Source organism: Thermobia domestica, chromosome 6, assembly GCF_964235325.1.
Source record: "Thermobia domestica chromosome 6, izTheDome1.hap1.1, whole genome shotgun sequence".
NCBI lineage: Eukaryota > Metazoa > Arthropoda > Insecta > Zygentoma > Lepismatidae > Thermobia > Thermobia domestica.
This window is the reverse complement of record NC_137459.1, coordinates 246,517,304-246,531,610: the sequence shown is the minus strand read 5'-3', so window position 1 is coordinate 246,531,610 and position 14,307 is coordinate 246,517,304.

Here is a 14,307-nt window from a genome sequence, read left to right as displayed (position 1 = left end):
CAATGAAGACTGTAATACTTAGGGATGGGCACGAGCGAGTTTTCTTTGAAACTCGACTCAACTTGAAACAGATATCTTTGAGGTCGACTCGAAAACTCGGCTCGAAAAATTTGTTCCAACTCGACTCGAATTTGGGTCAAGTTTCGAGTCGAGTCGAGCCAAAACGAGCCAATTTGAGCTAAACCCTGTGTAGTTCCAAGTACTCTCTTCAAATATCCTACATAGACAGTATAATTATCAATGATGATGATGATGATTATACTACTACTACTACTACTACTACTACTACTACTACTACTACTACTACTATTACTTATTATTATTATTATTATTATTATTATTATTATTATTATTATTATTATTATTATTATTATTATTATTATTATTATTGTTATTATTATTATTATTATTATTATAACATTGTGTATAACCATGAAAGGTCGGCGGTTTGGACTGAAATACTTAAAACTAGTTGACTGTCGATCTCGGTCTTCGAGGAGTCTTCAGGAGGCAAGGACATCGGTCACGAGGTTCTGGGTTTGAGTTTCGGAGGAACAAGTATTCGGGCTTGAGCCAAAAATTGTTAAAACTCATAGAGCGTCGGCCAAACATGTTCATAGCTGCTCGGCCCGAGTTTAGGGTTGTCAACGGCTCGATGATTAGCATTAGATTTTTTGAAAAAGAAATCATGCAATTTGGGTGGACTTCAGCCCGAAAGTCTCAAACTCCGTAAATCTTCCACTAATTACGGTTGGGATGATATTCTTGGGTATAAGGAATAACCCATGCAAATCAGTTCACGGGGATTTTTTTCTGTTCCTGAGTTGGCATTTGTGTGGGACATATGCTGAACTATTAGAATGTAGTCCCTGTGCCGGTACCAGAAAATACATAATTTTCTTCACAAATATTGGTAATTCATACTTAGTATCGATACCAGTACCCTCGTTCTAATATCAATATTTGTAAACTGTATGCACTTTTGTGTAGAAAGTAAAATGTATAAATTCTGAAGGGAAAACATTGAACAGAAACGTTATATTCGTATGTTAACATACTTTTTTTGTATGTTGTGCAAAGTGACCCCAACTATGGGGTTACTTTTCACCAAAGTTTATATTTCAGTAAGTATTCTAACACGCCATCAGTAGACTCATGATATATTGGGTTGTCTTCTTTTTGCTTCAACAAACAGCAACGCGTTCTGTATAGAGTTCTCAATGTGAAGTTCAGTCTTCGGCGAGCGACTACAGATACTTGTTGATGTGTTAGATTTAGCTGAGAAAAGCGATAGCTATTATGATTATGACGTAATTAGTGGCGTATTTAGGGGGACTTCCGGGCTTAACCTCCCCCCCTGAAATCTTACTATAATAAAATAACTGAAATATCTTGCAGAATTTTCACATTTCCAGGCAAAGCCCCACCCGAAAGTTAGGAAAGCCCCTTCCGAAACAAAATCGTAAATACGCCACTGGACGTAATTATGCTTTTCTATCGTATTTCTCACTTGGAAATATTATGTGAACTGAACTTCTCATTCCTTTACTTCTTAGTTTCCGCAAGGTGAGGTCTCAACTATAAACTATCTCATGCGGCAAATTTTAGATGGATAACTTTTAAGAAATTTTATATGTTATTTATTATTGCCTATTTTTATCTTATTGTATTACTATTTCAGGGAGGTCAGAAGTCGAATATAAAAATAAGATTGCTGAGAAAGAAGTTTTTCATGAAGTATTTTTAAGAAAAATAACTATCAAGGAAAGAAGGAAATGAAGAAAGAAAAAAATTGCGTGATTATACGACGGTCACTACGAAAGTTTTGAGATGTGAAATAACTTACATACTTAAAATCAATTTAACACTTACATTTTCTCAAAGTATTCACCATTACACTGTACACACTTTTGCATTCTCGAAAACCACTTTTGGAAGCAGTGTTGCCAGTCTTTTTCTTCAAATGTTGAAAGTTCATTCCCGTAAGCCACTACAGCTTCTTCAGGGCTGCAAAATCTCTTGCCACGCATGCGATCTTTGATCCTGGGGAATAGAAAAAAAGTCACACGGGGCCAGGTCAGGGCTATACGGTGGATGAGTCATAAGTTTGACCTCCGTAGATTCTAAAAACTGAATTGTGATGTTGGCCGTGTATGCGGACGCGTTGTCATGATGAAGCAGGATCCCACGAAATCCAGTTCTTGGACGCCGTTCCCGAAGCTTCTGGAACACTTTTGTTAAGCAAACAGTGGTGTACCACTGAGCATTAACAGTCATTTGTTCTTCAAGTGGAATAGTTGCAACATGGCCAGATTTGGAAAAGAAAGTTGCGACCATCTTCTTTCCCACACTTCGCGGTCGCTTCACTTTCGGGGGTGAATTTTTGTCTGGAAAGATCCAAACTGTAGACTGGCGTTTATTTTCAGGGTCAATTGATAGATCCAAGTCTCATCACCAGTAACAATGTCAGAGACGCGTCGAGAATTGCCTCCATCAAATCTTGCAAGCATTTCTTCACACCTTCCACACGCATGCGCTTCTGGTGTTCAGTCAAAGTGTGAGGCACCCAACGAGATGAAACCTTCCTGAGCCGAAGATGACCATGAAGAATTTTTGTTACTGCTGGCGATCCAGTGTTCACTGTAGATTCGATGTTCTTGAAAGTTGTTCGAGGATTTTCTCGAATCATTTGTTCCACACCGGCAATGTTTTCATCTGACACAGCTGTTGCCGGACGTCCAGCTCTCTCTTCATCTTTAAACGATGTCCGGCCTCTTCTGAATTCACCAAACCACCGAAAAATTGTAGCACGGGAAGGAGCAAGGTACCCAAATTCCCCCTGCAAACGGGCAAGGCTTTGTGTCTCGTTCAAACCACTTTTAAAATCGTAAAGGATCATTGCCCGAAAATGATCCCTTTCGAGCTTCATTCTAGACAGCCGAATACTGCTCACATCAACAAACAAGTGAAGGCGATACGGCCATGCCGATAAGCGAGGCGAGTTGAAACTTGCTTCGCTTCTTTGTTCTGGATACCACTACCGAACGCAATTGTTGGAATTCAAATACTGTGCCACAACAATGTGTATCTCAAAACTTTCGTAGTGACCCTCGTATCTGAATGAATCGATGAAGTACAAGAATGTGCATTTCCGCAACGATAAAAGTGAAACAAATAAACATGACTATGATAACAAAAATATGAAAGCGTAGAGCAGCAACAATATTCTCCCCCCCCTTCCCTCGCCCAAAAGCGAAATTCATTGTGTGCTTGATTGAAGATGATTCTAAAATACTAAACAGAGTTTTTGGGTTGTTGGAGAGTATGCCTCCCAAAAGATCTTCAGCCCCCCAAACAAAATATTTTAGTGACGCCACTGTATTAGCATTTTTTGCGTGTGAAGTATTGTGATATACGTTTCTGAAATTGCATAGGGCATATGCTTTCTTACAATGGGAGACTAAAAAACAAATCTTCAGGAAACGCAACATAGCAGTTCTCATTATGAAGTCCCTTCATCTTTTTGACAAACAAAGGTCTCCTCCACAGCTGGAAACCGTGTCAATGGACTGTGGAGTGCGGGAATAATTTTACTATCTGTCCGGCAGGTATCAAAAGTCTGCGCGCGCGTTTCTAAGAAGAACCTGTGTTCACACGTTGTGAGTGTGTGTGTGTGTATTTGTGTGTGTGTGGTATGTCGCTTATTCATATCTCTAGCGCTGTTGCAGAGTACAGGGTAGTTTCGAAGTCGACTACAATGCAACTTCATTGTCATTCAAGCATCGCGGAAGTATTGCAGTAAACTGTCCCAGAAGTATAGGATTCATCGTTTATGCTGAGATCAGTGTCTGTAGGGATGTCAGGAAGGTTCACTATGATTGTTTTCAAGCAGTGAAAAGTTTTAAAGAAATCTTATAACCGAAATTTACACGTTTTATTGATGAGAACTAATTTCAAGGTTACCATAACTGATATGAAAGAATTGTCTAAAGGAAAAAAAATAATTCGACAAGAAAGTTAACGTTCTGTACGAAATCTGCAAGAAGAACAGTAAGGAATTTGTAGTATCTTTTGTGTGAATACGTCACCTATGAGAATGTGGTAGAATTTTCCTAACAAATGAGAAAACAAGAGGAAAATGTTTAAGTACCGATAACGATATTTAATGCAAAGTGGAAACACTACAGGACGAGTTCGACTGACAGACGAATGGCCACACCTACACTACCTTCTCCCCGCTCCCAGAACACTGAAATCTGACATGCTCGAGAAGTAGTGAGGGCTCTTAAGGGATGCTGGTGGAGGGTAATGAGACCGAACACGTTTTTCTAACTCAGACTACAATCGCTCAATGATGTTCAGATCTGGTGATTGTGGGACAAAGAGAAGGTGTGATAGCTCCTGGTCATGCTCCTCAAACCATGATTTCACCGTTTTTGCAGCGTGGCAGGGTACCAAATCATCTTGGTAGATGTTATCACCATCAGGGAACAATATTTGGGCCATGGATAGAACCTGGTCCCCCAAAATGGCCTCATACGCCTTAGCACTCATTATTCCATGCAGGGCTATGATGGGACCTGCAGAAAACCACGATATCACTACCCATACTGTAACAGAACCACCCCCATGCTTTACAGTTGGAAGCAGACGGTCTGCATCATAGGCCTGAGACGGTGTTCTCCATACGTAAACACGACCGGTTGTTGGAAACAAGGTGAAGGTCGATTCATCGGACCACATTACGTGTTTCCGCTGCTCATGAGTCCACGCCTTGTGGTCCTTGCACCACTGGATTCGCCTCTTCACATTTACTGCTGTGGCCAGGGGTTTGGCGATAGCGGCCCTGCCATGAATTTTCATTTTATGAAGTTCCCGTCGCACTGTTTTCGATGAAACCGGGATCTGTAGGCCGGAATTGAGTTCAGACGTAATTTTCATTGCAGTGGTCTTCTTTTTAGCTGCTACAATCCGTTTTAATGCCCTTCGATCCCTATCTAACATGATTGTATTTCGACCACTGTTGTGCTGTGCAGACGCCGTTTGTCCATGAATTGTGTATGCCCTCATGACATTGGACACAGTGCCTTTTGATACCCCCACAATGTTCGCCACTGTTGCCTCTGAAGCTCCAACGAGACGGGCACAAACGATCATGCTTCTTTGAAAGTCTGTCAGGTCGCCCATTTTACCGCACCACTTTCACACCACGACACTCACAGGTGAACTGGTTACTGTTGACGGAAGAGGAAGGTCCACATGACACATTGAAAACAAAAAACGATCAGCAACAGCAACACGTGTTGTACAGTGGAGGGCCAAACTTATTTGTCCTGTATGAAGTGTTCTTAGATTTTCTTTGTCCAACCTCTCTCTCTCTCTCTCTCTCTCTCTCTCTCTCTCTCTCGCTCTATATATATATATATATATATATATATATATATATATATATATATATATATATATATATATATATAAGCTTACTATATTCTACGAAAATATAACAAAGGTGCCTTCCATTTCAACTCAGGCAAAAAAATATATATATATATATAAAATTGTACCATCACCATCTCAGATATTGTTGAAACTTTTTTATAGCAACTAGACATGTTTTCAAGAGACCCATAATTTTTTTGTTTTGTCGAAAAAAAATTTTCCGCCAAGTAATGGGCCATCAAAGACGGGGAGTACAAATTATGAATTGTAGAATACATGGAAAATGGTCAACTTCGGAGCCTCACCATTCGGCTATGGAGACAGGTAGAGTTATAATTCTTGTTGTGGTATGTACATAGGGATATAAATAAACTATATTTTATTAAAGTTTGGTTTGCGCATGCGTGTCTTTTTGTATATAAATTAACAAATGAACGTCAATTTATCTGAAAAGTCGAAGTTTGCGAATTTTTTTAGAGCACTTCCGGTTCGAATTTTAAAATTCTGTTTTCGCGGTTGGTAAGACCTAGCTACCCGCTTTCCGAAAAACAAAGATTGTATCGCTTCTGTGTGCAACCGTTTTGTCGCAGAAAATTCGAGAAATTGTAAAATTTTCAAAAATCGCCATTTTCTCGAAAACACCATCTTTTAAAATTCTGAAATTTTGTCAGATGGTTCAACTTTACCTGAATAATAAACACACCAAATACCATTCTTGACCAATGCTTCATGAATTAACTGCAGCCTTTTAAATTTAGCGAAATTTCGTTAACTTTGTCACAGTTAGCAACACTGGGAACAATAAAAGTGCAAAGATTTGATGATGTTTGTGGTTCACATTCATTAAATGAAGAATAAAAGGTTTTCTTGACTGTTTTTTTTTTCATTATTTTGATCAAGAAGGCTCTCTGAAATAGTAAAATGAGCCTCCCCCTACTCCTCCGTTTTCTTAAACCGAAATAATCTAAGGTGAAAATTACGATTACGAAACGCACAAATTTCAAGTTCACTTACTTAAAATGGTCTTCGGAGACAAAATTTCACTGATTTTTTTTTTAATTTTTTACATGGACCAATCATTTGTTCGGTTGGTGTCTTCTTCGCTAATAGCATGTAACCGTGCAGGTGCTCCAATAGGTGTTGGCTCACTCACAACTCGTCCAGGAGTGGATATAGGGGGAACAAACTTTTTTATTTTATATATAAATAAAACCGATCTCAGAGTTTGGAGCTTTTAAAAGTAGCTCTAAGTAGCAGTATTACCCCCCCCCCCCCTATTCCAGAAGTCCGACCTGGATCCGCCCCTGCGTAGCACATTATCGATAGTCACAAATGCTGAAGGTCCATGTGGAAGCATAAACAGCACTTCACGTAATTCATGATTTATTCATAATATTTCTGCTACGCACCACTGGTTATCATACATATATGTATGTAACAAAAGTTCCTTTTTGCAGATTTAAGAACAAACGATTTACACTTTGAATTGCAGAAATTCGATTTTGGGGGAAGCACGAAGTTAGTTCATGGTGACCCGTTACTGCCATAAAAACTTCGCCATTTTCCGAAAGCCAAAGATGACTTCGTTGAATACCAGTTGCCGGTCGCATACTTTCCGTTTTTTTCTTCCGGAAGTCGTCGAATTCAGTTCCAGGCAACAAAACGAGAGTAACACCCGGAGTTTGTACTTACACTACACTCACGAATTCTTCTGCGGTTTTAGTGGGGGCGCGGTGGCTCAGTGGTAGAGCGTTCACCTCCGGTGCTTGGGGTCCCTGGTAGATCCCAGATCGTGCCGTGTGGGCTTTGTGGTGGACAAACACCGTGCTCGTGGGTTTTCTCGGGGTTATCCCGTTTCCTCCCACTTTCTGCATTCCACCATTTCATTCATTTCTCATAATCACCGTCTCCTCTAGCCTAAACGGCATAATCGTGGGACGTAAAACTTAAAGATTTCATTTTTTTCCTTCTGCGGTTTTAATACTGTGTATCTGTATTTGCCTAAGGTTATGCCGCGTTGCCACATTCTTTACACCTCCCCCCCCTCCTCAATACCGTCGCAGAGACCCTTGCATGGCTGGTTTCACTGCAAAACCACTACTTTATCGGACCTGTCTGCATCTCGAACATCTGAAAGCGATTTTTAAAGCGGGATGCAGCACCATCAGAAATCATGACCCCGTTTGGGAAATTGTAGACAGTTATTTTCTCGTATTGAAGCCTTTTTCTATAAAATATATTTTCGCTTTTCTTCGAGTATTTTTAGAATCTTGTCTATGGCTATGAGTACATGAGCCGAATCGTGTGTTTTATCGTCGTTTATTACAACAAAACTGTCAGTTGTTTCATATTCCGGTGATAACTCTGAATTTCACTTTGCAGAATAACAGTCTAGTTTTCAGCGAAGTTCACATGAAGTAAAATAGAATTTGTATCTTGAAATTTTATACGGTGCTTTTCGGTAGCAATTAATTCTCTTTGGATTTTTTTGATGTAGTCATGAATTACAATTCTTACAGTTAAACCGGCAATGTACAATACGAAAACCGAAAGTGGCACAATTTTTTAACGAGATTATTGTTTTCCCATATGGCATACGTAACACTTTCATTTTCATCAGGATCAATAATTAAATACTCCACACTTATTCCTTCCACTCCAGGACATTCACCACATTCTTGAAGAAAACAGTTGTCATTTTCTACGGATCACACTACTAAAGGAAATAGGTCAGTTATGACAGCTTCAATACAGGCTGCACCTTTGATTTGTAGGAACGCAGTAGCAGCTAGATTAAAATTTGCACAATACACACACACACACACTTCCCTCGCAGGTTGCGAACTGACCCACTTTAGTCGAATACTGTAAAATTCCGAATGACCCATTCTTATGTTGGGATTGTTCTGTTTAAAAAGTCAGTAAATTTCTTTGGAACGCGTAAGAAAACGTTTCGATTTTTTAATTTTTTTTTTTCGATCACTTTAATGACATCACACTTAATTAAGACTTTGTCTGGAGCATTCCAAATCATCACTGAGGTAATAGTTCAGGCTTTGTGTAGATCATCAGAATTTATTGGATGGCCATTTCAAGTAAACTTAAAATGTGTGTGTTTCGTAATCGTAATTTTCACCTTAAATTATTTCGGTTTAAGAAAACGGAGGAGTAGGGGAAGGCTCATTTTACTATTTCAGAGAGCCTTCTTGATCAAAATAATGTTCCCATCTGAAAAAAACAGTCAAGAAAACCTTTTATTCTTCATTTAATGAATGTGAACCACAAACATCATCAAATCATTGCACTTATATTGTTCCCAGCGTTGCTAACTGTGACATCAAAGTTAACGAAACTTCGCTAAATTTAAAAGGCTGCAGTTAATTCATGAAGCATTGGTCGAGAATGGTATTTGGTGTGTTTATTATTCATGTAAAGTTGAACCATCTGACAAAATTTCAGAATTTTAAAAGATGGTGTTTTCGAGAAAATGGCGATTTTTGAAAATTTTACAATTTCTCGAATTTTCTGCGACAAAACGGTTGCACACAGAAGCGATACAATCTTTGTTTTTCGGAAAGCGGGTAGCTAGGTCTTACCAACCGCGAAAACAGAATTTTAAAATTCGAACCAGAAGTGCTCGAAAAAAATTCGCAAACTTCGACTTTTCAGATAAATTGACGTTCATTTGTTAATTTATGTACAAAAAGATACGCATGGGCAAACCAAACTATAATAAAATATAGTTTATTTATATCCCTATGTACATACCACAACAAGAATTATAACTCTACCTGCCTCCATAGCCGAATGGCGAGGCTTCGAAGTTGACCATTTTCCATGTCTTCTACAATTCATAAATTGTACTCCCCGTCTTTGATGGCCCATTACTTGGCGGAAAAATTTTTTTCGACAAAACAAAAAAATTATGGGTCTCTTAAAAACATGTCTAGTTGCTATAAAAAAGTTTCAACAATATCTGAGATGGTGATGGTACATGCTCTGCCTGAATTGAAATGGAAGGCACCCAAAGTAAATTATATTTTCTTTTAGGAGGAGGTGCGCGTCCCCTTCTTAATCCTCCACTATAAGTAACTAAATTATGAAGAATTAAAAATTTGATTCCGATGGGTATAGTCAATGGCAAAATTTGTAGATAAAATATCTTCAAATACACAGATTGTCAAACATAAAATTACTTTTCATTCTTCCGAACACTGATTCCTTGAAATACTTTGATATTACTGGAATTATTAGAATATATTTCTTTACAAGTGGAGTTTGCAAAAATTTTGTAAATATTACTGTTTTATGGCTTGTAATAGGTTTTGTTTGAAACTGAAAACTTTCTGCAAATATTTAGAAAAATGAAATGAAATCTTTGAGTTTCACGTCCCACGGTTATGCCGGCTAGGCTAAAGGAGATTGTGATGATGACGAATGAATGAAAGCGTGGAATGAAGAAAGTGGGTGGAAACGGGAGAACTCCAAGGAAACCCACGCACACGGTGTTTGTCCACCACAAAGTTCACTTGGCGGGAGCAGGGTTTAACCCAGGACCCCATGCACCAGAGGTGAACGCTCTACCACTGAGCCACCGTGCCCAGCAATCCCTGGTGTGACTCAGCCCATTAGTTAAGAAAACTGACATAGAGAAAGGTACTTACAGTTTTTGGACGGAGGAAACTATAAATTCAATTTCTGACCGTCTGAACTTTCTGTATATTGGTTACACAGACCATCACATACAGTATTACAAGACCAATACATCTGTCAGAATCATAGTTATTCTTCCAAAGTGCTGGCACGGCGGCTTAGTGATAGAGCGCTCACTTCTGATGCGGGAGAAACCTCGTTCGATTCCAGACAACAAACCAGCATCGTACCCGTGAGTTTTCTCGGGATTATCCTCTTTTCTCCTACATTCTCAGTTTACGAATTATTTTGCAATAATGAATTTTCATCTATTATCTGTCATTCATCGGAGTTGAGTTTACCATCCCTTCAGTAGCGAGGCCATATGAGATGTGGAGCTACGGCTTAACGTGGGATCCAAACCGCATGCGCTTTCGCCGAGAATCGAAGCCAGGTCTCCTGTATTAAAGTCGCGTACACTACGTAGCCATGAGTGATTTGTTTTCATTAGGCTTATGGACTTCATACCACTTCAATTCTTCCTTCGATACACAATTCTGTACTGAGACAAAACAGATCAATCAAATATGTGTAGGTTTTCTTTTTTCGAAGTCTAACGATGTTCTTCTAACTCGGACGACGTGCTGCGACCTTTGTTCATTGAAGTATCGTATTTAATTGTAGTTAATTTACCTCAGTCAACGATTGATAAAATACCCCAGGGATTTTTCAGTTTCTTTGAGGGTCATCCTTGCACCACATCGAGTTGCGCATTACTGGAATCGACGCTAAAAATAATGGACTTTCTTTTATACCCGACTTCGATCCGACATTTCATTCTCGAGTTATGGTTGGTTTTGCATTTTTCCGATGAATTTTCGGCTGGTAATAGCGCCGAAAGGAAGTATTTGTGCACCCTGGTTGGTCAATACATTTTGTCTTATCTTGGTGTCAGGAATCACCTTCCAAACGTTATCGGTGTTGTTTTGAAACAGGCGATAACGGTGTAATTAAAAATTCCCTATTTATTGGTAAATATATACATATAATTAGTTTTTTCACCAGTGAACTGAAGGTATTTTAAATTTGATCTACAAAGTTGCAATTTGCTCACCTGTAAAAATGTATAGATGTTTTCCATCCTCGTATAGATATATGTTCTAACGTACTATATAATATGCAAATAAAAGCAGATTATTTAAGAATAATTAAATAATTTTTGGTAGACAGGATTCGAAGTCTGCTAAAATGAAGAATTGTATGTAACTCTATTTACTAAACCAGAAAGGCATGACTTTGAATTCTTTCCGTCTGTCTGTTGCGTTCCCCGTGATCTTATACTGTACGATAGGGATTTTAAGCCTATAGAGAGCCTAGTAGTTTTTGATTTTTTTTTTTTTGTTAACTTTTATGATTGTTTTCTAAATGCCAATTATATACATTTTTAACCTGGTGGCAATGTAGGGCAGATTTTTTTTTTCATATACTTTGTATGTTACTCTCTAACAGAATGGAAGAAAAATAAATTTCCCTTCTAAGCAGATTCAAGGAAAGAAGGATCTTTGAAAGTAGTCTATGTTTTTGTAACCAAAAGTCCACAAGTAAAACAGAAGTTGCAATAATTCTTGAAGCAAATTTTCTCACGATTTGAGTAACGTACAAGACAGATATCGGTTTCATCAAAACACTTCACACATGTAAACTTACGTACGTAATCTGTGTTCGTTCTTTCGACTTTAAGCTATGATACAATATAGTAAATTTATAAGCGGCAAGTATATGTCAAAAACAACCTTACGAAATTGAATGACCTCGTCACGTTAATTTTCCCAATTATTGTAAATTGAGCATATTCATAAGAATGAAGCTCAATGAAAGATGCATAGGAGAGTAGTATTTGAATGTAGTTACTATTCTATCACACATTCCAAGACAAATAATATCCACAATTTGGAGTATCAATATTGTAAGTTCAACAAGAAATATTAAAACTACCTGTAATTGCAAAACACTCGAAGGCAAATAACATAGTGTTAAAGAAAAGGTATTTCTTTTTAAGACTTATATACAGAGCGCGAGAGATACCATGAGCTATGAGAAGCGGGAGGTAGGAAGAACACTGTCCGTTACGAGGGTGACAGTGGAGAGAGAGGGAAGACTTTTTGGTAGTGTTTCTAACCCACGCCGATACTAACCTCGAACATAAGTAAAAACAATGGATAATAACTACTTACCGTAACATATATATTATGATAGCCTTACCTAGTTTCAAGTAGATATTTATAAAGGTTCAATGAAGTCCATACAATCTATATCATCATCTTCGTCTTCCGTCTCGTCGTCACTTTCTTTTGAGGATCACTATTCCTGTGACTGTCCTCGGCTAAGTTTATCGTAATATTTTCACTAAGAACGTCTAACTGAGGTTCTATTTGCAAATATGCTTGTTCACATCTTCGTATCTTATCACACCTTGCCTTCCACTCTTCCGCTGTTATCACTGTAAACTTCTCTTCGGCGAGTTTCATCGCATTGTTAATGGAAAAAATAGTGCTGCTTGCTGCTACATATTCTTTGACTGCAGCCCAAATAAACTCTATCAGGTTTAGATCAAGATGAAACGGGGACAAACGAAGAACTTAATTCAGCAAGAAGCGAATCTACTTTAAATGCCCTAAAACGAGCTTTATTGGCTTTCATTAAATTAAAAAGTTCTGCTTTGTATTTATCTTCTCTAAAAGGAATATAATGTCTTACAAACCAATCGATCATTACATCTTTACGAGATGGTGTCGGTAAAGGATCTAAATAGACATTGTGATATGGTGCATTGTCTATCACAAGAAATGAATTACTTGGAAGTTAGGAATTAGCCGCGACTTCAACCACTTTTCATAGTTTTCATAATTCATGTCCTCGTGATAATCGGGGGCGCGGTGGCTCAGTGGTAGAGCGTTCACCTCCGGTGCTTGGGGTCCCTGGTTCAATCCCAGCTCGCGCCGTGTGGACTTTGTGGTGGACAAACACCGTGCTCGTGGGTTTTCTCGGGGTTCTCCAGTTTCCTCCCACTTTCTTCATTTCACTTATCTCTCATAATCATCGTCTCCTTTAGCCAAACCGGCATAACCGTGGGACGTAAAACTTGAAGATTTCCTTTTTCCTTGTGATAATCGCCAGATTTCGTTCCAAATTTGAACATGACTAACACGTCTGGAATGAAACCATTTTCTCCGCCAGCATGCATGATTATTAAGCGTTGTCCTTTAGAAATTGGTATGAGTGAACCTGTATCATTCTTATCGTATAACAGGATTGTTTTGTGTGCGATGAATGCAAATATGTCTCATCCATTGGCGGCGATTAGGAGGGGCAAGAGGGGCAGTTGCCAGTTGCTCCGCTCCTTTGTTTGAAGTGACCCCTTAATGTATATTGTTTCATTTGGAAATGTAAATTTTTTGTATGTAGAAAAAAAATGTGCAATGTGGTAATCGCCGTTGTGTGAGTACGTATTGGTTATTTGTCTTTCCGTGGAGTTAAGAAAGCTACAAGAACTGCATTCGACAATATGCTTGTAGTGTTTATTTTCTTTTATTTTCTAAGAGTAATAACATACATTTAATGGCATGTGTGGAATTTAATATATAAGTTGTTCATTAATCCAAAGTTAAATATAACTTCTACAAAACAAGCCTCATTATTCATCACTATGATTAATATTATCCTTTCTATTTATTTATTTATTTATTTATTTTGCAGTTTGTTATTAAATATTCTATCATACAATTTTCCAGACGGAATTTTAAGATGTTCATAAGCAATGAATCAAATCTATTCTTACACTTTCGTTGTTTAAGAGTACAAAGGGCCAGTACTTACTTGCGTTGTTCTTGTCAATTTATTTAATATAATATGAAATACTGTATACGGTATTTTAACTGAAAAAGGTAGTATCTTATTAGTTACAACCTTCCGTCAAACAAGGTGTTAGAAACAACCACAAAAACTAACATTGATATACAAATATTCAGATTGTCTCCACCCCCCACCCACCCCCACTTTTAACGTCCAATCGCCGCCATTGGTCTCATCCACGTAAATTATAGGGCAGTTCTGCCTTCTGTAATGATATATATAGCTCGTAAATAAACCAATCTCTTTGACTGAAATTTATCTTTTTCAATAAGTATTGTTTTCAGCCTTAATCCATATAAATCCTAAGGAACGGATTATTTTCCG